General features: G+C 56.3%; 1 protein-coding gene across 1 annotated transcript in view; it reads left to right on the forward strand.

The window, feature by feature from the left end:
• Nucleotides 1–25034, forward strand: part of LOC140720064 (uncharacterized) — a 124133-nt gene that overhangs the window by 69976 nt on the left and 29123 nt on the right. The gene's annotated exons all lie outside the window — the stretch shown is intronic.

A 25034-nucleotide genomic window follows, 5' to 3' on the forward strand; every position in this document is an offset into this window, starting at 1 on the left:
CTGACCCCGGAGTGTGTGATGATACGGAGTGGCGTGAGTAAAACCCGGAATCTTACCCCTGGAATAGTGTGACCGGACGGAGTGCAGGAAACCTCACTCCACGTCTGACCGTTGGAATGTGTGATGAGGCTATGGAGTGAGTGGAGGGAGTTTCATTTTGTATCTGATTCCGGGAGAGTGTGGTGAGAAGGTGCGGATGGTGCACACTGTGTTTGACCCTGCGCCTGTGTCATGGGAGACTGAGACAGAGTTTCACTCCATGTCTTTTTCTGGGTGTCTGTAATCGGAAGCTGCTGAAGGAGCTACACAGTGTTTGATCCCTGGAGTGTGCGATTGGATACTGTGAGAGCAGCTTAGCTCTGTGTCTCACTGCATGGATGTGTGATAGTACGGTGTGTAGGGAGATTCACTCTGTGTCTGACCCCGCGTGTGTGTGACGGGACGGTGGAGAGGGAAGTTCACTCTGTGTCTCACCCCGGGAGTGTGTGATGGGACGGTACGGAGGGAGACTCACTCTATGTCTGACCCCAGGAGTGTGTGACGGGACGTTGTGGACGGAGATTCACTCTGTGTCTGACCCCAGGTGTGTGTGTGATTGGACGGTCTGGAGGGAGATTCACTCTGTGTCTGACCCGGGGAGCGTGTGATGAGACGCTGTGGAGGGAGATTCACTCTGTGTCTGACCACAGGAGTGTGTGATGGTACGGTCTGGAGGGAGCTTCACTCTGTGTCTGACCCGGGGAGCGTGTGATGAGACGGTGTGGAGGGAGATTCACTCTGTGTCTGACCCCGGTTGTATGTGACGGGACGGTTTGGAGGGAGATTCACTCTGTGTCTAACCCCAGGAGTGTGGATGGAAAATTGTGTAGGTGGATTCACTCTGTGTCTGACCACGGGAGTGTGTGATGGGAGGGTGTGGAGGGAGAATCACTCTGTGTCTGACCCCGGGAGAGTGTGATGGGACGGTGTGAAGGGAGATTCACTCTGTGTCTGACCACGGGAGAGTGATGGGTCTGTGCGGAGGGAGATTCACTCTGTGTCTGACGCAGGGAGTGTGTGATAGGACGGTGAGGAGGGAGCTTCACTCTGTGTTTGCCGCCGGGAGTGCGTGATGGAACTGTGAGGAGGGAGATTCACTCTGTGTGTGCCCACGGGAGTGTGTGATGGGACGGTACGGAGGGAGACTCACTCTATGTCTGACCCCAGGAGTGTGTGATGGGACGATGTGGAGGGAGATTCACTCTGTGTCTGATACTGGGAGTGTGTGATAAGACGGAGCGGTGGGAGATTCACACTGTGTCTGACCCGGGGAATGTGTGATGAGACGGTGTGGAGGGAGATTCACTCTGTGTCTGACCCCGAGCGTGTGTGATGGGACGGTGTGGAGGGAGATTCACTCTGTGTCTGACCCCGCGTGTGTTTGACGGGACGGTGGGGAGGGAGATTCACTCTGTGTCTGACCGCAGGAATGTGTGACGGGACGCTGCGGAGGGAGATTCACTCTGTGTCTGATCCTGGGAGTGAGTGACCGGACGGTGTGGAGGGAGATTCAATCTGTGTCTGACCCCAGGAGTGTGTGATGGGATGGTGTGGAGGGAGATTCACTCTGTGTCTGACCCCAGGAGTGTGTGACAGGACGGTGCGGAGGGAGATTCATTCTGTGTCTGACCCCGGGAGTGTGTGATGGGACGATGTGGAGGGAGATTCACTCAGTGCCTTATCCTGGGAGTGTGTGATAAGACGGTGTGGAGGGAGATTCACTCTGTGTCTGACACCGCGTGTGTGTGACGGGACGTTGGGGAGGGAGATTCACTCCGTGTCTGACCCCAGGAGTGTGTGACGGGACGGTCGTGAGGGTGATTCACTCTGGGTCTGACCCCAGGAGTGTGTGACGGAACGCTGCGGAGGGAGATTCACTCTTTGTCTGATCCTGGGAGTGTGTGATAAGACGGTGCGGTGGGAGATTCACTCTGTGTCTGACCCCGGGAGTTTGTGTTGGGACGGTGTGAAATAAGATTCACTCTGTGTCTGACCACGGGAGAGAGTGATGGGACTGTGCGGAGGGAGATTCACTCTGTGTCTGACCCGGGGAGCGTGTGATGAGACGGTGTGGAGGGAGATTCACTCTGTGTCTGACCCCGGTTGTTTGTGACGGGACGGTTTGGAGGGAGATTCACTCTGTGTCTGACCCCAGGAGTGTGTGACGGGACGGTGCGGAGGGAGATTCACTTTGTGTCTGACCCCAGGAGTGTGTGATGGGACGGTGTGGAGGGAGATTCAATCTGTGTCTGACCCGAGGAGTTTGTGTCGGGACGGTGCGGAGAGAGATTCACACTGTGTCTGACCCCGGGAATGTGTGATGAGACGGTGTGGAGGGAGATTCAATCTGTGTCTGACCCCTGGAGTGTGTGATGGGACGGTGTGTAGGGAGTTTCACTCTGTGCCTGACCCCGGAGTGTGTGATGATACGGAGTGGCGTGAGTAAAACCCGGAATCTTACCCCTGGAATAGTGTGACCGGACGGAGTGCAGGAAACCTCACTCCACGTCTGACCGTTGGAATGTGTGATGAGGCTATGGAGTGAGTGGAGGGAGTTTCATTTTGTATCTGATTCCGGGAGAGTGTGGTGAGAAGGTGCGGATGGTGCACACTGTGTTTGACCCTGCGCCTGTGTCATGGGAGACTGAGACAGAGTTTCACTCCATGTCTTTTTCCGGGTGTCTGTAATCGGAAGCTGCTGAAGGAGCTACACAGTGTTTGATCCCTGGAGTGTGCGATTCGATACTGTGAGAGCAGCTTAGCTCTGTGTCTCACTGCATGGATGTGTGATAGTACGGTGTGTAGGGAGATTCACTCTGTGTCTGACCCCGCGTGTGTGTGATGGGACGGTGGAGAGGGAAGTTCACTATGTGTCTCACCCCGGGAGTGTGTGATGGGACGGTGTGTAGGGAGATTCACTCTGTGTCTGACCCCGCGTGTGTGTGACGGGACGGTGGAGAGGGAAGTTCACTATGTGTCTCACCCCGGGAGTGTGTGATGGGACGGTACGGAGGGAGACTCACTCTATGTCTGACCCCAGGAGTGTGTGATGGGACGATGTGGAGGGAGATTCACTCTGTGTCTGATCCTGGGAGTGTGTGATAAGACGGAGCGGTGGGAGATTCACACTGTGTCTGACCCGGGGAATGTGTGATGAGACGGTGTGGAGGGAGATTCACTCTGTGTCTGACCCCGCGTGTGTGTGATGGGACGATGTGGAGGGAGATTCACTCTGTGTCTGACGCCAGGAGTGTGTGATGGGACGCTGCGGAGGGAGATTCACTCTGTGTCTGATCCTGGGAGTGAGTGACCGGACGGTGTGGAGGGAGATTCAATCTGTGTCTGACAACGCGTGTGTGTGACGGGACGGTGTGGAGGGAGATTCACTCTGTGTCTGACCCCAGGAATGTGTGACAGGACGGTGCGCAGGGAGATTCACTCTGTGTCTGACCCCAGGAGTGTGTGATGGGACGATGTGGACGGAGAATCACTCTGTGTCTGACACCGCGTGTGTGTGACGGGACGTTGGGGAGGGAGATTCACTCCGTGTCTGACCCCAGGAGTGTGTGACGGGACGGTCGTGAGGGTGATTCACTCTGTGTCTGACCCCAGGAGTGTGTGACGGAACGCTGCGGAGGGAGATTCACTCTTTGTCTGATCCTGGGTGTATGTGATAAGACGGTGCGGTGGGAGATTCACTCTGTGTCTGACCCCGCGTGTGTGTGACGGGACGGTGGTGTGGGAAGTTCACTCTGAGTCTCACCCCAGGAGTGTGTGACGGGACTGTGCGGAGGGAGATTCACTCTGTTTCTGATCCTGGGAGTGTGTGGCAAGACGTTGCGTTGGGAGATTCACTCTGTGTCTGACCACGGGAGAGCATGATGGGACTGTGAGGAGGGAGATTCACTCTGTGTGTGACCCCGGGAGTGTTTGATGGGACGGTGTCGAGGGAGATTCACTCTGTGTCTGACCCTGGGAGTGTGATGGCACGGTGTGGAGGGAGATTCACTCAGTGTCTGACCCAGCGTGTGTGTGACGGGACGTTGTGGACGGAGATTCACTCTGTGTCTGACCCCAGGTGTGTGTGTGATTGGACGGTCTGGAGGGAGATTCACTCTGTGTCTGACCCGGGGAGCGTGTGATGAGACGCTGTGGAGGGAGATTCACTCTGTGTCTGACCACAGGAGTGTGTGATGGTACGGTCTGGAGGGAGCTTCACTCTGTGTCTGACCCGGGGAGCGTGTGATGAGACGGTGTGGAGGGAGATTCACTCTGTGTCTGACCCCGGTTGTTTGTGACGGGACGGTTTGGAGGGAGATTCACTCTGTGTCTAACCCCAGGAGTGTGGATGGAAAATTGTGTAGGTGGATTCACTCTTTGTCTGACCACGGGAGTGTGTGATGGGAGGGTGTGGAGGGAGAATCACTCTGTGTCTGACCCCGGGAGAGTGTGATGGGACGGTGTGAAGGGAGATTCACTCTGTGTCTGACCACGGGAGAGTGATGGGTCTGTGCGGAGGGAGATTCACTCTGTGTCTGACGCAGGGAGTGTGTGATAGGACGGTGAGGAGGGAGCTTCACTCTGTGTTTGCCGCCGGGAGTGCGTGATGGAACTGTGAGGAGGGAGATTCACTCTGTGTGTGCCCACGGGAGTGTGTGATGGGACGGTACGTAGGGAGACTCACTCTATGTCTGACCCCAGGAGTGTGTGATGGGACGGTGTGGAGGGAGATTCACTCTGTGTCTGATACTGGGAGTGTGTGATAAGACGGAGCGGTGGGAGATTCACACTGTGTCTGACCCGGGGAATGTGTGATGAGACGGTGTGGAGGGAGATTCACTCTGTGTCTGACCCCGAGCGTGTGTGATGGGACGGTGTGGAGGGAGATTCACTCTGTGTCTGACCCCGCGTGTGTTTGACGGGACGGTGGGGAGGGAGATTCACTCTGTGTCTGACCGCAGGAATGTGTGACGGGACGCTGCGGAGGGAGATTCACTCTGTGTCTGATCCTGGGAGTGAGTGACCGGACGGTGTGGAGGGAGATTCAATCTGTGTCTGACCCCAGGAGTGTGTGATGGGATGGTGTGGAGGGAGATTCACTCTGTGTCTGACCCCAGGAGTGTGTGACAGGACGGTGCGGAGGGAGATTCATTCTGTGTCTGACCCCGGGAGTGTGTGATGGGACGATGTGGAGGGAGATTCACTCAGTGCCTTATCCTGGGAGTGTGTGATAAGACGGTGTGGAGGGAGATTCACTCTGTGTCTGACACCGCGTGTGTGTGACGGGACGTTGGGGAGGGAGATTCACTCCGTGTCTGACCCCAGGAGTGTGTGACGGGACGGTCGTGAGGGTGATTCACTCTGGGTCTGACCCCAGGAGTGTGTGACGGAACGCTGCGGAGGGAGATTCACTCTTTGTCTGATCCTGGGAGTGTGTGTTGGGACGGTGTGAAATAAGATTCACTCTGTGTCTGACCACGGGAGAGAGTGATGGGACTGTGCGGAGGGAGATTCACTCTGTGTCTGACCCCGAGAGTGTGTGATGGGACAGTGAGGAGGGAGATTCACTGTGTGTGTGACACTGGGAGTGTGTGATGGGAAGGTGTTAAGGGAGATTCACTCTCTGTCTGACCCGGGGAGTGTGATGGGACGGTGTGGAGGGAGATTCATTCAGTGTCTGACAACGCGTGTGTGTGTGACGGGACGGTGTGTAGGGAGATACACTCTGTGTCTGACCCCGCGTGTGTGTGACGGGACGGTGGGGTGGGAAGTTCACTCTGTGTCTCACCCCAGGAGTGTGTGACGGGACGGTGCGGAGGGAGATTCACTCTCTGTCTGATCCTGGGAGTGTGTGGTAAGACGTTGCGGTGGGAGATTCACTCTGTGTCTGACCACGGGAGAGCATGATGGGACTGTGAGGAGGGAGATTCACTCTGTGTGTGACCACGGGAGTGTATGATGGGACGGTGTCGAGGGAGATTCACTCTGTGTCTGACCCTGGGAGTGTGATGGCACGGTGTGGAGGGAGATTCACTCAGTGTCTGACCCCGCGTGTGTGTGACGGGACGTTGTGGACGGAGATTCACTCTGTGTCTGACCCCAGGAGTGTGTGACGGGACGGTGCGGAGGGAGATTCCCTCTGTGTCTGACCCCAGGTGTGTGTGATTGGACGGTCTGGAGGGAGATTCACTCTGTGTCTGACCCGGGGAGCGTGTGATAAGACGCTGTGGAGGGAGATTCACTCTGTGTCTGACCCCAGGAGTGTGTGATGGGACGGTCTGGAGGGAGCTTCACTCTGTGTCTGACCCGGGGAGCGTGTGATGAGACGGTGTGGAGGGAGATTCACTCTGTGTCTGACCCCGGTTGTTTGTGACGGGACGGTTTGGAGGGAGATTCACTCTGTGTCTAACCCCAGGAGTGTGCGATGGAAAATTGTGTAGGTGGATTCACTCTGTGTCTGACCATGGGAGTGTGTGATGGGAGGGTGTGGAGGGAGAATCACTCTGTGTCTGACCCCGGGCGTGTGTGATAAGACGGTGTGGAGGGAGATACACTCTGTGTCTGACCCCGGGAGAGTGTGATGGGACGGTGTGAAGGGAGATTCACTCTGTGTCTGACCACGGGAGAGTGTGATAGGTCTGTGCGGAGGGAGATTCACTCTGTGTCTGACGCAGGGAGTGTGTGATAGGACGGTGAGGAGGGAGCTTCACTCTGTGTTTGACGCCGGGAGTGCGTGATGGAACTGTGAGGAGGGAGATTCACTCTGTGTGTGACCCCGGGAGTGTGTGATGGGACGGTACGGAGGGAGACTCACTCTATGTCTGACCCCAGGAGTGCGTGATGGGACGATGTGGAGGGAGATTCACTCTGTGTCTGATCCTGGGAGTGTGTGATAAGACGGAGCGGTGGGAGATTCACACTGTGTCTGACCCGGGGAATGTGTGATGAGACGGTGTGGAGGGAGATTCACTCTGTGTCTGACCCCAGGAATGTGTGACGGGACGCTGCGGAGGGAGATTCACTCTGTGTCTGATCCTGGGAGTGAGTGACCGGACGGTGTGGAGGGAGATTCAATCTCTGTCTGACTCCGGGAGTTTGTGATGGGACGATGCGGAGGGAGATTCACTCAGTGCCTTATCCTGGGAGTGTGTGATAAGACGGTGTGGAGGGAGATTCGCTCTGTGTCTGACACCGCGTGTGTGTGACGGGACGGTGTGGAGGGAGATTCACTCTGTGTCTGACCCCAGGAGTGTGTGACAGGACGGTGCGCAGGGAGATTCACTCTGTGTCTGACCCCAGGAGTGTGTGATGGGACGATGTGGAGGGAGATTCGCTCTGTGTCTGACACCGCGTGTGTGTGACGGGACGTTGGGGAGGGAGATTCACTCCGTGTCTGACCCCAGGAGTGTGTGACGGGACGGTCGTGAGGGTGATTCACTCTGTGTCTGACCCCAGGAGTGTGTGACGGAACGCTGCGGAGGGAGATTCACTCTTTGTCTGATCCTGGGAGTGTGTGATAAGACGGTGCGGTGGGAGATTCACTCTGTGTCTGACCCCGGGAGTTTGTGTTGGGACGGAGTGAAATAAGATTCACTCTGTGTCTGACCACGGGAGAGAGTGATGGGACTGTGCGGAGGGAGTTTCACTCAGTGTCTGACCCCGCGTGTGTGTGACGGGACGTTGTGGACGAAGATTCACTCTGTGTTTGACCCTGCGCCTGTGTCATGGGAGACTGAGACAGAGTTTCACTCCATGTCTTTTTCCGGGTGTCTGTAATCGGAAGCTGCTGAAGGAGCTGCACTGTTTTTGATCCCTGGAGTGTGCGATTGGATACTGTGAGAGCAGCTTAGCTCTGTGTCTCACTGCATGGATGTGTGATAGTACGGTGTGTAGGGAGATTCACTCTGTGTCTGACCCCGCGTGTGTGTGACGGGACGGTGGGGAGGGAAGTTCACTCTGTGTCTCACCCCAGGAGTGTGTGACGGGACGGTGCGGAGGGAGATTCACTCTGTGTCTGATCCTGGGAGTGTGTGGTAAGACGTTGCGGTGGGAGATTCACTCTGTGTCTCACCACGGGAGAGCGTGATGGGACTGTGAGGAGGGAGATTCACTCTGTGTGTGACCCCGGGAGTGTATGATGGGACGGTGTCGAGGGAGATTCACTCTGTGTCTGACCCTGGGAGTGTGATGGCACGGTGTGGAGGGAGATTCACTCAGTGTTTGACCCCGCGTGTGTGTGACGGGACGGTGTGGACGGAGATTCACTCTGTGTCTGACCCCAGGAGTGTGTGACGGGACGGTGCGGATGGAGATTCACTCTGTGTCTGACCCCAGGTGTGTGTGATTGGACGGTCTGGAGGGAGCTTCACTCTGTGTCTGACCCGGGGAGCGTGTGATGAGACGGTGTGGAGGGAGATTCACTCTGTGTCTGACCCCGGTTGTTTGTGACGGGACGGTTTGGAGGGAGATTCACTCTGTGTCTGACCCCAGGAGTGTGTGACGGGACGGTGCGGAGGGAGATTCACTTTGTGTCTGACACCGGGAGTGTGTGATGGGACGGTGTGGAGGGAGATTCAATCTGTGTCTGACCCGAGGAGTTTGTGTCGGGACGGTGCGGAGAGAGATTCACACTGTGTCTGACCCCGGGAATGTGTGATGAGACGGTGTGGAGGGAGATTCAATCTGTGTCTGACCCCGGGAGTGTGTGATGGGACGGTGTGTAGGGAGTTTCACTCTGTGCCTGACCCCGGAGTGTGTGATGATACGGAGGGGCGTGAGTAAAACCCGGAATCTTACCCCTGGAATAGTGTGACCGGACGGAGTGCAGGAAACCTCACTCCACGTCTGACCGTTGGAATGTGTGATGAGGCTATGGAGTGAGTGGAGGGAGTTTCATTTTGTATCTGATTCCGGGAGAGTGTGGTGAGAAAGTGCGGATGGTGCACACTGTGTTTGACCCTGCGCCTGTGTCATGGGAGACTGAGACAGAGTTTCACTCCATGTCTTTTTCCGGGTGTCTGTAATCGGAAGCTGCTGAAGGAGCTACACTGTGTTTGATCCCTGGAGTGTGCGATTGGATACTGTGAGAGCAGCTTAGCTCTGTGTCTCACTGCATGGATGTGTGATAGTACGGTGTGTAGGGAGATTCACTCTGTGTCTGACCCCGAGCGTGTGTGATGGGACGGTGTGGAGGGAGATTCACTCTGTGTCTGACCCCGCGTGTGTTTGACGGGACGGTGGGGAGGGAGATTCACTCTGTGTCTGACCGCAGGAATGTGTGACGGGACGCTGCGGAGGGAGATTCACTCTGTGTCTGATCCTGGGAGTGAGTGACCGGACGGTGTGGAGGGAGATTCAATCTGTGTCTGACCCCAGGAGTGTGTGATGGGATGGTGTGGAGGGAGATTCACTCTGTGTCTGACCCCAGGAGTGTGTGACAGGACGGTGCGGAGGGAGATTCATTCTGTGTCTGACCCCGGGAGTGTGTGATGGGACGATGTGGAGGGAGATTCACTCAGTGCCTTATCCTGGGAGTGTGTGATAAGACGGTGTGGAGGGAGATTCACTCTGTGTCTGACACCGCGTGTGTGTGACGGGACGTTGGGGAGGGAGATTCACTCCGTGTCTGACCCCAGGAGTGTGTGACGGGACGGTCGTGAGGGTGATTCACTCTGGGTCTGACCCCAGGAGTGTGTGACGGAACGCTGCGGAGGGAGATTCACTCTTTGTCTGATCCTGGGAGTGTGTGATAAGACGGTGCGGTGGGAGATTCACTCTGATTCTGACCCCGGGAGTTTGTGTTGGGACGGTGTGAAATAAGATTCACTCTGTGTCTGACCACGGGAGAGAGTGATGGGACTGTGCGGAGGGAGATTCACTCTGTGTCTGACCCCGAGAGTGTGTGATGGGACAGTGAGGAGGGAGATTCACTGTGTGTGTGACACTGGGAGTGTGTGATGGGACGGTGTTAAGGGAGATTCACTCTCTGTCTGACCCGGGGAGAGTGATGGGACGGTGTGGAGGGAGATTCATTCAGTGTCTGACAACGCGTGTGTGTGTGACGGGACGGTGTGTAGGGAGATACACTCTGTGTCTGACCCCGCGTGTGTGTGACGGGACGGTGGGGTGGGAAGTTCACTCTGTGTCTCACCCCAGGAGTGTGTGACGGGACGGTGCGGAGGGAGATTCACTCTCTGTCTGATCCTGGGAGTGTGTGGTAAGACGTTGCGGTGGGAGATTCACTCTGTGTCTGACCACGGGAGAGCATGATGGGACTGTGAGGAGGGAGATTCACTCTGTGTGTGACCACGGGAGTGTATGATGGGACGGTGTCGAGGGAGATTCACTCTGTGTCTGACCCTGGGAGTGTGATGGCACGGTGTGGAGGGAGATTCACTCAGTGTCTGACCCCGCGTGTGTGTGACGGGACGTTGTGGACGGAGATTCACTCTGTGTCTGACCCCAGGAGTGTGTGACGGGACGGTGCGGAGGGAGATTCCCTCTGTGTCTGACCCCAGGTGTGTGTGATTGGACGGTCTGGAGGGAGATTCACTCTGTGTCTGACCCGGGGAGCGTGTGATAAGACGCTGTGGAGGGAGATTCACTCTGTGTCTGACCCCAGGAGTGTCTGATGGGACGGTCTGGAGGGAGCTTCACTCTGTGTCTGACCCGGGGAGCGTGTGATGAGACGGTGTGGAGGGAGATTCACTCTGTGTCTGACCCCGGTTATTTGTGACGGGACGGTTTGGAGGGAGATTCACTCTGTGTCTAACCCCAGGAGTGTGCGATGGAAAATTGTGTAGGTGGATTCACTCTGTGTCTGACCATGGGAGTGTGTGATGGGAGGGTGTGGAGGGAGAATCACTCTGTGTCTGACCCCGGGCGTGTGTGATAAGACGGTGTGGAGGGAGATACACTCTGTGTCTGACCCCGGGAGAGTGTGATGGGACGGTGTGAAGGGAGATTCACTCTGTGTCTGACCACGGGAGAGTGTGATAGGTCTGTGCGGAGGGAGATTCACTCTGTGTCTGACGCAGGGAGTGTGTGATAGGACGGTGAGGAGGGAGCTTCACTCTGTGTTTGCCGCCGGGAGTGCGTGATGGAAATGTGAGGAGGGAGATTCACTCTGTGTGTGACCCCGGGAGTGTGTGATGGGACGGTACGGAGGGAGACTCACTCTATGTCTGACCCCAGGAGTGTGTGATGGGACGATGTGGAGGGAGATTCACTCTGTGTCTGATCCTGGGAGTGTGTGATAAGACGGAGCGGTGGGAGATTCACACTGTGTCTGACCCGGGGAATGTGTGATGAGACGGTGTGGAGGGAGATTCACTCTGTGTCTGACCCCGAGCGTGTGTGATGGGACGGTGGGGAGGGAGATTCACTCTGTGTCTGACCCCAGGAATGTGTGACGGGACGCTGCGGAGGGAGATTCACTCTGTGTCTGATCCTGGGAGTGAGTGACCGGACGGTGTGGAGGGAGATTCACTCTGTGTCTGACTCCGGGAGTTTGTGATGGGACGATGCGGAGGGAGATTCACTCAGTGCCTTATCCTGGGAGTGTGTGATAAGACGGTGTGGAGGGAGATTCGCTCTGTGTCTGACACCGCGTGTGTGTGACGGGACGGTGTGGAGGGAGATTCACTCTGTGTCTGACCCCAGGAGTGTGTGACAGGACGGTGCGCAGGGAGATTCACTCTGTGTCTGACCCCAGGAGTGTGTGATGGGACGATGTGGAGGGAGATTCGCTCTGTGTCTGACACCGCGTGTGTGTGACGGGACGTTGGGGAGGGAGATTCACTCCGTGTCTGACCCCAGGAGTGTGTGACGGGACGGTCGTGAGGGTGATTCACTCTGTGTCTGACCCCAGGAGTGTGTGACGGAACGCTGCGGAGGGAGATTCACTCTTTGTCTGATCCTGGGAGTGTGTGATAAGACGGTGCGGTGGGAGATTCACTCTGTGTCTGACCCCGGGAGTTTGTGTTGGGACGGAGTGAAATAAGATTCACTCTGTGTCTGACCACGGGAGAGAGTGATGGGACTGTGCGGAGGGAGATTCACTCAGTGTCTGACCCCGCGTGTGTGTGACGGGACGTTGTGGACGAAGATTCACTCTGTGTTTGACCCTGCGCCTGTGTCATGGGAGACTGAGACAGAGTTTCACTCCATGTCTTTTTCCGGGTGTCTGTAATCGGAAGCTGCTGAAGGAGCTACACTGTTTTTGATCCCTGGAGTGTGCGATTGGATACTGTGAGAGCAGCTTAGCTCTGTGTCTCACTGCATGGATGTGTGATAGTACGGTGTGTAGGGAGATTCACTCTGTGTCTGACCCCGCGTGTGTGTGACGGGACGGTGGGGAGGGAAGTTCACTCTGTGTCTCACCCCAGGAGTGCGTGACGGGACGGTGCGGAGGGAGATTCACTCTGTGTCTGATCCTGGGAGTGTGTGGTAAGACGTTGCGGTGGGAGATTCACTCTGTGTCTGACCACGGGAGAGCGTGATGGGACTGTGAGGAGGGAGATTCACTCTGTGTGTGACCCCGGGAGTGTATGATGGGACGGTGTCGAGGGAGATTCACTCTGTGTCTGACCCTGGGAGTGTGATGGCACGGTGTGGAGGGAGATTCACTCAGTGTTTGACCCCGCGTGTGTGTGACGGGACGGTGTGGACGGAGATTCACTCTGTGTCTGACCCCAGGAGTGTGTGACGGGACGGTGCGGATGGAGATTCACTCTGTGTCTGACCCCAGGTGTGTGTGATTGGACGGTCTGGAGGTAGCTTCACTCTGTGTCTGACCCGGGGAGCGTGTGATGAGACGGTGTGGAGGGAGATTCACTCTGTGTCTGACCCCGGTTGTTTGTGACGGGACGGTTTGGAGGGAGATTCACTCTGTGTCTGACCCCAGGAGTGTGTGACGGGACGGTGCGGAGGGAGATTCACTTTGTGTCTGACACCGGGAGTGTGTGATGGGACGGTGTGGAGGGAGATTCAATCTGTGTCTGACCCGAGGAGTTTGTGTCGGGACGGTGCGGAGAGAGATTCACACTGTGTCTGACCCCGGGAATGTGTGATGAGACGGTGTGGAGGGAGATTCAATCTGTGTCTGACCCCGGGAGTGTGTGATGGGACGGTGTGTAGGGAGTTTCACTCTGTGCCTGACCCCGGAGTGTGTGATGATACGGAGGGGCGTGAGTAAAACCCGGAATCTTACCCCTGGAATAGTGTGACCGGACGGAGTGCAGGAAACCTCACTCCACGTCTGACCGTTGGAATGTGTGATGAGGCTATGGAGTGAGTGGAGGGAGTTTCATTTTGTATCTGATTCCGGGAGAGTGTGGTGAGAAGGTGCGGATGGTGCACACTGTGTTTGACCCTGCGCCTGTGTCATGGGAGACTGAGACAGAGTTTCACTCCATGTCTTTTTCCGGGTGTCTGTAATCGGAAGCTGCTGAAGGAGCTACACTGTGTTTGATCCCTGGAGTGTGCGATTGGATACTGTGAGAGCAGCTTAGCTCTGTGTCTCACTGCATGGATGTGTGATAGTACGGTGTGTAGGGAGATTCACTCTGTGTCTGACCCCGCGTGTGTGTGACGGGACGGTGGGGAGGGAAGTTCACTCTGTGTCTCACCCCGGGAGTGTGTGATGGGACGGTACGGAGGGAGACTCACTCTATGTCTGACCCCAGGAGTGTGTGATGGGACGATGTGGAGGGAGATTCACTCTGTGTCTGATCCTGGGAGTGTGTGATAAGACGGAGCGGTGGGAGATTCACACTGTGTCTGACCCGGGGAATGTGTGATGAGACGGTGTGGAGGGAGATTCACTCTGTGTCTGACCCCGAGCGTGTGTGATGGGACGGTGGGGAGGGAGATTCACTCTGTGTCTGACCCCAGGAATGTGTGACGGGACGCTGCGGAGGGAGATTCACTCTGTGTCTGATCCTGGGAGTGAGTGACCGGACGGTGTGGAGGGAGATTCACTCTGTGTCTGACTCCGGGAGTTTGTGATGGGACGATGCGGAGGGAGATTCACTCAGTGCCTTATCCTGGGAGTGTGTGATAAGACGGTGTGGAGGGAGATTCGCTCTGTGTCTGACACCGCGTGTGTGTGACGGGACGGTGTGGAGGGAGATTCACTCTGTGTCTGACCCCAGGAGTGTGTGACAGGACGGTGCGCAGGGAGATTCACTCTGTGTCTGACCCCAGGAGTGTGTGATGGGACGATGTGGAGGGAGATTCGCTCTGTGTCTGACACCGCGTGTGTGTGACGGGACGTTGGGGAGGGAGATTCACTCCGTGTCTGACCCCAGGAGTGTGTGACGGGACGGTCGTGAGGGTGATTCACTCTGTGTCTGACCCCAGGAGTGTGTGACGGAACGCTGCGGAGGGAGATTCACTCTTTGTCTGATCCTGGGAGTGTGTGATAAGACGGTGCGGTGGGAGATTCACTCTGTGTCTGACCCCGGGAGTTTGTGTTGGGACGGAGTGAAATAAGATTCACTCTGTGTCTGACCACGGGAGAGAGTGATGGGACTGTGCGGAGGGAGATTCACTCAGTGTCTGACCCCGCGTGTGTGTGACGGGACGTTGTGGACGAAGATTCACTCTGTGTTTGACCCTGCGCCTGTGTCATGGGAGACTGAGACAGAGTTTCACTCCATGTCTTTTTCCGGGTGTCTGTAATCGGAAGCTGCTGAAGGAGCTACACTGTTTTTGATCCCTGGAGTGTGCGATTGGATACTGTGAGAGCAGCTTAGCTCTGTGTCTCACTGCATGGATGTGTGATAGTACGGTGTGTAGGGAGATTCACTCTGTGTCTGACCCCGCGTGTGTGTGACGGGACGGTGGGGAGGGAAGTTCACTCTGTGTCTCACCCCAGGAGTGCGTGACGGGACGGTGCGGAGGGAGATTCACTCTGTGTCTGATCCTGGGAGTGTGTGGTAAGACGTTGCGGTGGGAGATTCACTCTGTGTCTGACCACGGGAGAGCGTGATGGGACTGTGAGGAGGGAGATTCACTCTGTGTGTGACCCCGGGAGTGTATGATGGGACGGTGTCGAGGGAGATTCACTCTGTGTCTGACCCTGGGAGTGTGATGGCACGGTGTGGAGGGAGATTCACTCAGTGTTTGACCCCGCGTGTGTGTGACGGGACGGTGTGGACGGAGATTCACTCTGTGTCTGACCCCAGGAGTGTGTGACGGGACGGTGCGGATGGAGATTCACTCTGTGTCTGACCCCAGGTGTGTGTGATTGGACGGTCTGGAGGTAGCTTCACTCTGTGTCTGACCCGGGGAGCGTGTGATGAGACGGTGTGGAGGGAGATTCACTCTGTGTCTGACCCCGGTTGTTTGTGACGGGACGGTTTGGAGGGAGATTCACTCTGTGTCTGACCCCAGGAGTGTGTGACGGGACGGTGCGGAGGGAGATTCACTTTGTGTCTGACACCGGGAGTGTGTGATGGGACGGTGTGGAGGGAGATTCAATCTGTGTCTGACCCGAGGAGTTTGTGTCGGGACGGTGCGGAGAGAGATTCACACTGTGTCTGACCCCGGGAATGTGTGATGAGACGGTGTGGAGGGAGATTCAATCTGTGTCTGACCCCGGGAGTGTGTGATGGGACGGTGTGTAGGGAGTTTCACTCTGTGCCTGACCCCGGAGTGTGTGATGATACGGAGGGGCGTGAGTAAAACCCGGAATCTTACCCCTGGAATAGTGTGACCGGACGGAGTGCAGGAAACCTCACTCCACGTCTGACCGTTGGAATGTGTGATGAGGCTATGGAGTGAGTGGAGGGAGTTTCATTTTGTATCTGATTCCGGGAGAGTGTGGTGAGAAGGTGCGGATGGTGCACACTGTGTTTGACCCTGCGCCTGTGTCATGGGAGACTGAGACAGAGTTTCACTCCATGTCTTTTTCCGGGTGTCTGTAATCGGAAGCTGCTGAAGGAGCTACACTGTGTTTGATCCCTGGAGTGTGCGATTGGATACTGTGAGAGCAGCTTAGCTCTGTGTCTCACTGCATGGATGTGTGATAGTACGGTGTGTAGGGAGATTCACTCTGTGTCTGACCCCGCGTGTGTGTGACGGGACGGTGGGGAGGGAAGTTCACTCTGTGTCTCACCCCGGGAGTGTGTGATGGGACGGTACGGAGGGAGACTCACTCTATGTCTGACCCCAGGAGTGTGTGATGGGACGATGTGGAGGGAGATTCACTCTGTGTCTGATCCTGGGAGTGTGTGATAAGACGGAGCGGTGGGAGATTCACACTGTGTCTGACCCGGGGAATGTGTGATGAGACGGTGTGGAGGGAGATTCACTCTGTGTCTGACCCCGAGCGTGTGTGATGGGACGGTGGGGAGGGAGATTCACTCTGTGTCTGACCCCAGGAATGTGTGACGGGACGCTGCGGAGGGAGATTCACTCTGTGTCTGATCCTGGGAGTGAGTGACCGGACGGTGTGGAGGGAGATTCACTCTGTGTCTGACTCCGGGAGTTTGTGATGGGACGATGCGGAGGGAGATTCACTCAGTGCCTTATCCTGGGAGTGTGTGATAAGACGGTGTGGAGGGAGATTCGCTCTGTGTCTGACACCGCGTGTGTGTGACGGGACGGTGTGGAGGGAGATTCACTCTGTGTCTGACCCCAGGAGTGTGTGACAGGACGGTGCGCAGGGAGATTCACTCTGTGTCTGACCCCAGGAGTGTGTGATGGGACGATGTGGAGGGAGATTCGCTCTGTGTCTGACACCGCGTGTGTGTGACGGGACGTTGGGGAGGGAGATTCACTCCGTGTCTGACCCCAGGAGTGTGTGACGGGACGGTCGTGAGGGTGATTCACTCTGTGTCTGACCCCAGGAGTGTGTGACGGAACGCTGCGGAGGGAGATTCACTCTTTGTCTGATCCTGGGAGTGTGTGATAAGACGGTGCGGTGGGAGATTCACTCTGTGTCTGACCCCGGGAGTTTGTGTTGGGACGGAGTGAAATAAGATTCACTCTGTGTCTGACCACGGGAGAGAGTGATGGGACTGTGCGGAGGGAGATTCACTCAGTGTCTGACCCCGCGTGTGTGTGACGGGACGTTGTGGACGAAGATTCACTCTGTGTTTGACCCTGCGCCTGTGTCATGGGAGACTGAGACAGAGTTTCACTCCATGTCTTTTTCCGGGTGTCTGTAATCGGAAGCTGCTGAAGGAGCTACACTGTTTTTGATCCCTGGAGTGTGCGATTGGATACTGTGAGAGCAGCTTAGCTCTGTGTCTCACTGCATGGATGTGTGATAGTACGGTGTGTAGGGAGATTCACTCTGTGTCTGACCCCGCGTTCTGTGTGACGGGACGGTGGGGAGGGAAGTTCACTCTGTGTCTCACCCCAGGAGTGCGTGACGGGACGGTGCGGAGGGAGATTCACTCTGTGTCTGATCCTGGGAGTGTGTGGTAAGACGTTGCGGTGGGAGATTCACTCTGTGTCTGACCACGGGAGAGCGTGATGGGACTGTGAGGAGGGAGATTCACTCTGTGTGTGACCCCGGGAGTGTATGATGGGACGGTGTCGAGGGAGATTCACTCTGTGTCTGACCCTGGGAGTGTGATGGCACGGTGTGGAGGGAGATTCACTCAGTGTTTGACCCCGCGTGTGTGTGACGGGACGGTGTGGACGGAGATTCACTCTGTGTCTGACCCCAGGAGTGTGTGACGGGACGGTGCGGATGGAGATTCACTCTGTGTCTGACCCCAGGTGTGTGTGATTGGACGGTCTGGAGGTAGCTTCACTCTGTGTCTGACCCGGGGAGCGTGTGATGAGACGGTGTGGAGGGAGATTCACTCTGTGTCTGACCCCGGTTGTTTGTGACGGGACGGTTTGGAGGGAGATTCACTCTGTGTCTGACCCCAGGAGTGTGTGACGGGACGGTGCGGAGGGAGATTCACTTTGTGTCTGACACCGGGAGTGTGTGATGGGACGGTGTGGAGGGAGATTCAATCTGTGTCTGACCCGAGGAGTTTGTGTCGGGACGGTGCGGAGAGAGATTCACACTGTGTCTGACCCCGGGAATGTGTGATGAGACGGTGTGGAGGGAGATTCAATCTGTGTCTGACCCCGGGAGTGTGTGATGGGACGGTGTGTAGGGAGTTTCACTCTGTGCCTGACCCCGGAGTGTGTGATGATACGGAGGGGCGTGAGTAAAACCCGGAATCTTACCCCTGGAATAGTGTGACCGGACGGAGTGCAGGAAACCTCACTCCACGTCTGACCGTTGCAATGTGTGATGAGGCTATGGAGTGAGTGGAGGGAGTTTCATTTTGTATCTGATTCCGGGAGAGTGTGGTGAGAAGGTGCGGATGGTGCACACTGTGTTTGACCCTGCGCCTGTGTCATGGGAGACTGAGACAGAGTTTCACTCCATGTCTTTTTCCGGGTGTCTGTAATCGGAAGCTGCTGAAGGAGCTACACTGTGTTTGATCCCTGGAGTGTGCGATTGGATACTGTGAGAGCAGCTTAGCTCTGTGTCTCACTGCATGGATGTGTGATAGTACGGTGTGTAGGGAGATTCACTCTGTGTCTGACCCCGCGTGTGTGTGACGGGACGGTGGGGAGGGAAGTTCACTCTGTGTCTCACCCCGGGAGTGTGTGATGGGACGGTACGGAGGGAGACTCACTCTATGTCTGACCCCAGGACTGTGTGATGGGACGATGTGGAGGGAGATTCACTCTGTGTCTGATCCTGGGAGTGTGTGATAAGACGGAGCGGTGGGAGATTCACACTGTGTCTGACCCGGGGAATGTGTGATGAGACGGTGTGGAGGGAGATTCACTCTGTGTCTGACCCCGGGCGTGTGTGATGGGACGGTGTGGAGGGAGATTCACTCTGTGTCTGACCCCGCGTGTGTTTGACGGGACGGTGGGGAGGGAGATTCACTCTGTGTCTGACCCCAGGAATGTGTGACGGGATGCTGCGGAGGGAGATTCACACTGTGTCTGATCCTGGGAGTGAGTGACCGGACGGTGTGGATGGAGATTCACTCTGTGTCTGACCCCAGGAGTGTGTGACAGGACGGTGCGGAGGGAGATACACTCTGTGTCTGACCCCAGGAGTGTGTGATGGGACGATGTGGAGGGAGATTCACTCTGTGCCTTATCCTGGGAGTGTGTGATAAGACGGTGTGGAGGGAGATTCACACTGTGTCTGACAACGCGTGTGTGTGACGGGACGGTGTGGAGGGAGATTCACTCTGTGTCTGACCCCGGGAGTCTGTGATGGGTCTGTGTGGAGGGAGATTCACTCTGTCTCTGACCCCGGAATTGTGTGATAAGACGGTGTGGAGGGAGATTCACTCTGTGCCTTATCCTGGGAGTGTGTGATAAGACGGTGTGGAGGGAGATTCACACTGTGTCTGACAACGCGTGTGTGTGACGGGACGGTGGGGAGGGAGATTCACTCTGTGTCTGACCCCGGGAGTGTGTGATAAGACGGTGTGGAGGGAGATTCACTCTGTGTCTGACCCCGAGCGTGTGTGATGGGACGGTGTGGAGGGAGATTCACTCTGTGTCTGACCCCGAGCGTGTGTGATGGGACGGTGGGGAGGGAGATTCACTTTGTGCCTGACCCCAGGTGTGTGTGATTGGACGGTCTGGAGGGAGATTCACTCTGTGTCTGACCCGGGGAGTGTGTGATAAGACGGTGTGGAGGGAGATTCGCTCTGTGTCTGACACCGCGTGTGTGTGACGGGACGGTGTGGAGGGAGATTCACTCTGTGTCTGACCCCAGGAGTGTGTGACAGGACGGTGCGCAGGGAGATTCACTCTGTGTCTGACCCCAGGAGTGTGTGATGGGACGATGTGGAGGGAGATTCGCTCTGTGTCTGACACCGCGTGTGTGTGACGGGACGTTGGGGAGGGAGATTCACTCCGTGTCTGACCCCAGGAGTGTGTGACGGGACGGTCGTGAGGGTGATTCACTCTGTGTCTGACCCCAGGAGTGTGTGACGGAACGCTGCGGAGGGAGATTCACTCTTTGTCTGATCCTGGGAGTGTGTGATAAGACGGTGCGGTGGGAGATTCACTCTGTGTCTGACCCCGGGAGTTTGTGTTGGGACGGAGTGAAATAAGATTCACTCTGTGTCTGACCACGGGAGAGAGTGATGGGACTGTGCGGAGGGAGATTCACTCAGTGTCTGACCCCGCGTGTGTGTGACGGGACGTTGTGGACGAAGATTCACTCTGTGTTTGACCCTGCGCCTGTGTCATGGGAGACTGAGACAGAGTTTCACTCCATGTCTTTTTCCGGGTGTCTGTAATCGGAAGCTGCTGAAGGAGCTACACTGTTTTTGATCCCTGGAGTGTGCGATTGGATACTGTGAGAGCAGCTTAGCTCTGTGTCTCACTGCATGGATGTGTGATAGTACGGTGTGTAGGGAGATTCACTCTGTGTCTGACCCCGCGTGTGTGTGACGGGACGGTGGGGAGGGAAGTTCACTCTGTGTCTCACCCCAGGAGTGCGTGACGGGACGGTGCGGAGGGAGATTCACTCTGTGTCTGATCCTGGGAGTGTGTGGTAAGACGTTGCGGTGGGAGATTCACTCTGTGTCTGACCACGGGAGAGCGTGATGGGACTGTGAGGAGGGAGATTCACTCTGTGTGTGACCCCGGGAGTGTATGATGGGACGGTGTCGAGGGAGATTCACTCTGTGTCTGACCCTGGGAGTGTGATGGCACGGTGTGGAGGGAGATTCACTCAGTGTTTGACCCCGCGTGTGTGTGACGGGACGGTGTGGACGGAGATTCACTCTGTGTCTGACCCCAGGAGTGTGTGACGGGACGGTGCGGATGGAGATTCACTCTGTGTCTGACCCCAGGTGTGTGTGATTGGACGGTCTGGAGGTAGCTTCACTCTGTGTCTGACCCGGGGAGCGTGTGATGAGACGGTGTGGAGGGAGATTCACTCTGTGTCTGACCCCGGTTGTTTGTGACGGGACGGTTTGGAGGGAGATTCACTCTGTGTCTGACCCCAGGAGTGTGTGACGGGACGGTGCGGAGGGAGATTCACTTTGTGTCTGACACCGGGAGTGTGTGATGGGACGGTGTGGAGGGAGATTCAATCTGTGTCTGACCCGAGGAGTTTGTGTCGGGACGGTGCGGAGAGAGATTCACACTGTGTCTGACCCCGGGAATGTGTGATGAGACGGTGTGGAGGGAGATTCAATCTGTGTCTGACCCCGGGAGTGTGTGATGGGACGGTGTGTAGGGAGTTTCACTCTGTGCCTGACCCCGGAGTGTGTGATGATACGGAGGGGCGTGAGTAAAACCCGGAATCTTACCCCTGGAATAGTGTGACCGGACGGAGTGCAGGAAACCTCACTCCACGTCTGACCGTTGGAATGTGTGATGAGGCTATGGAGTGAGTGGAGGGAGTTTCATTTTGTATCTGATTCCGGGAGAGTGTGGTGAGAAGGTGCGGATGGTGCACACTGTGTTTGACCCTGCGCCTGTGTCATGGGAGACTGAGACAGAGTTTCACTCCATGTCTTTTTCCGGGTGTCTGTAATCGGAAGCTGCTGAAGGAGCTACACTGTGTTTGATCCCTGGAGTGTGCGATTGGATACTGTGAGAGCAGCTTAGCTCTGTGTCTCACTGCATGGATGTGTGATAGTACGGTGTGTAGGGAGATTCACTCTGTGTCTGACCCCGCGTGTGTGTGACGGGACGGTGGGGAGGGAAGTTCACTCTGTGTCTCACCCCGGGAGTGTGTGATGGGACGGTACGGAGGGAGACTCACTCTATGTCTGACCCCAGGAGTGTGTGATGGGACGATGTGGAGGGAGATTCACTCTGTGTCTGATCCTGGGAGTGTGTGATAAGACGGAGCGGTGGGAGATTCACACTGTGTCTGACCCGGGGAATGTGTGATGAGACGGTGTGGAGGGAGATTCACTCTGTGTCTGACCCCGAGCGTGTGTGATGGGACGGTGGGGAGGGAGATTCACTCTGTGTCTGACCCCAGGAATGTGTGACGGGACGCTGCGGAGGGAGATTCACTCTGTGTCTGATCCTGGGAGTGAGTGACCGGACGGTGTGGAGGGAGATTCACTCTGTGTCTGACTCCGGGAGTTTGTGATGGGACGATGCGGAGGGAGATTCACTCAGTGCCTTATCCTGGGAGTGTGTGATAAGACGGTGTGGAGGGAGATTCGCTCTGTGTCTGACACCGCGTGTGTGTGACGGGACGGTGTGGAGGGAGATTCACTCTGTGTCTGACCCCAGGAGTGTGTGACAGGACGGTGCGCAGGGAGATTCACTCTGTGTCTGACCCCAGGAGTGTGTGATGGGACGATGTGGAGGGAGATTCGCTCTGTGTCTGACACCGCGTGTGTGTGACGGGACGTTGGGGAGGGAGATTCACTCCGTGTCTGACCCCAGGAGTGTGTGACGGGACGGTCGTGAGGGTGATTCACTCTGTGTCTGACCCCAGGAGTGTGTGACGGAACGCTGCGGAGGGAGATTCACTCTTTGTCTGATCCTGGGAGTGTGTGATAAGACGGTGCGGTGGGAGATTCACTCTGTGTCTGACCCCGGGAGTTTGTGTTGGGACGGAGTGAAATAAGATTCACTCTGTGTCTGACCACGGGAGAGAGTGATGGGACTGTGCGGAGGGAGATTCACTCAGTGTCTGACCCCGCGTGTGTGTGACGGGACGTTGTGGACGAAGATTCACTCTGTGTTTGACCCTGCGCCTGTGTCATGGGAGACTGAGACAGAGTTTCACTCCATGTCTTTTTCCGGGTGTCTGTAATCGGAAGCTGCTGAAGGAGCTACACTGTTTTTGATCCCTGGAGTGTGCGATTGGATACTGTGAGAGCAGCTTAGCTCTGTGTCTCACTGCATGGATGTGTGATAGTACGGTGTGTAGGGAGATTCACTCTGTGTCTGACCCCGCGTGTGTGTGACGGGACGGTGGGGAGGGAAGTTCACTCTGTGTCTCACCCCAGGAGTGCGTGACGGGACGGTGCGGAGGGAGATTCACTCTGTGTCTGATCCTGGGAGTGTGTGGTAAGACGTTGCGGTGGGAGATTCACTCTGTGTCTGACCACGGGAGAGCGTGATGGGACTGTGAGGAGGGAGATTCACTCTGTGTGTGACCCCGGGAGTGTATGATGGGACGGTGTCGAGGGAGATTCACTCTGTGTCTGACCCTGGGAGTGTGATGGCACGGTGTGGAGGGAGATTCACTCAGTGTTTGACCCCGCGTGTGTGTGACGGGACGGTGTGGACGGAGATTCACTCTGTGTCTGACCCCAGGAGTGTGTGACGGGACGGTGCGGATGGAGATTCACTCTGTGTCTGACCCCAGGTGTGTGTGATTGGACGGTCTGGAGGTAGCTTCACTCTGTGTCTGACCCGGGGAGCGTGTGATGAGACGGTGTGGAGGGAGATTCACTCTGTGTCTGACCCCGGTTGTTTGTGACGGGACGGTTTGGAGGGAGATTCACTCTGTGTCTGACCCCAGGAGTGTGTGACGGGACGGTGCGGAGGGAGATTCACTTTGTGTCTGACACCGGGAGTGTGTGATGGGACGGTGTGGAGGGAGATTCAATCTGTGTCTGACCCGAGGAGTTTGTGTCGGGACGGTGCGGAGAGAGATTCACACTGTGTCTGACCCCGGGAATGTGTGATGAGACGGTGTGGAGGGAGATTCAATCTGTGTCTGACCCCGGGAGTGTGTGATGGGACGGTGTGTAGGGAGTTTCACTCTGTGCCTGACCCCGGAGTGTGTGATGATACGGAGGGGCGTGAGTAAAACCCGGAATCTTACCCCTGGAATAGTGTGACCGGACGGAGTGCAGGAAACCTCACTCCACGTCTGACCGTTGCAATGTGTGATGAGGCTATGGAGTGAGTGGAGGGAGTTTCATTTTGTATCTGATTCCGGGAGAGTGTGGTGAGAAGGTGCGGATGGTGCACACTGTGTTTGACCCTGCGCCTGTGTCATGGGAGACTGAGACAGAGTTTCACTCCATGTCTTTTTCCGGGTGTCTGTAATCGGAAGCTGCTGAAGGAGCTACACTGTGTTTGATCCCTGGAGTGTGCGATTGGATACTGTGAGAGCAGCTTAGCTCTGTGTCTCACTGCATGGATGTGTGATAGTACGGTGTGTAGGGAGATTCACTCTGTGTCTGACCCCGCGTGTGTGTGACGGGACGGTGGGGAGGGAAGTTCACTCTGTGTCTCACCCCGGGAGTGTGTGATGGGACGGTACGGAGGGAGACTCACTCTATGTCTGACCCCAGGACTGTGTGATGGGACGATGTGGAGGGAGATTCACTCTGTGTCTGATCCTGGGAGTGTGTGATAAGACGGAGCGGTGGGAGATTCACACTGTGTCTGACCCGGGGAATGTGTGATGAGACGGTGTGGAGGGAGATTCACTCTGTGTCTGACCCCGGGCGTGTGTGATGGGACGGTGTGGAGGGAGATTCACTCTGTGTCTGACCCCGCGTGTGTTTGACGGGACGGTGGGGAGGGAGATTCACTCTGTGTCTGACCCCAGGAATGTGTGACGGGATGCTGCGGAGGGAGATTCACACTGTGTCTGATCCTGGGAGTGAGTGACCGGACGGTGTGGATGGAGATTCACTCTGTGTCTGACCCCAGGAGTGTGTGACAGGACGGTGCGGAGGGAGATACACTCTGTGTCTGACCCCAGGAGTGTGTGATGGGACGATGTGGAGGGAGATTCACTCTGTGCCTTATCCTGGGAGTGTGTGATAAGACGGTGTGGAGGGAGATTCACACTGTGTCTGACAACGCGTGTGTGTGACGGGACGGTGTGGAGGGAGATTCACTCTGTGTCTGACCCCGGGAGTCTGTGATGGGTCTGTGTGGAGGGAGATTCACTCTGTCTCTGACCCCGGAATTGTGTGATAAGACGGTGTGGAGGGAGATTCACTCTGTGCCTTATCCTGGGAGTGTGTGATAAGACGGTGTGGAGGGAGATTCACACTGTG

The sequence above is a fragment of the Hemitrygon akajei genome, unplaced genomic scaffold, assembly GCF_048418815.1.
Source record: "Hemitrygon akajei unplaced genomic scaffold, sHemAka1.3 Scf000035, whole genome shotgun sequence".
In the NCBI taxonomy this organism is placed as follows: Eukaryota; Metazoa; Chordata; class Chondrichthyes; order Myliobatiformes; family Dasyatidae; genus Hemitrygon; species Hemitrygon akajei.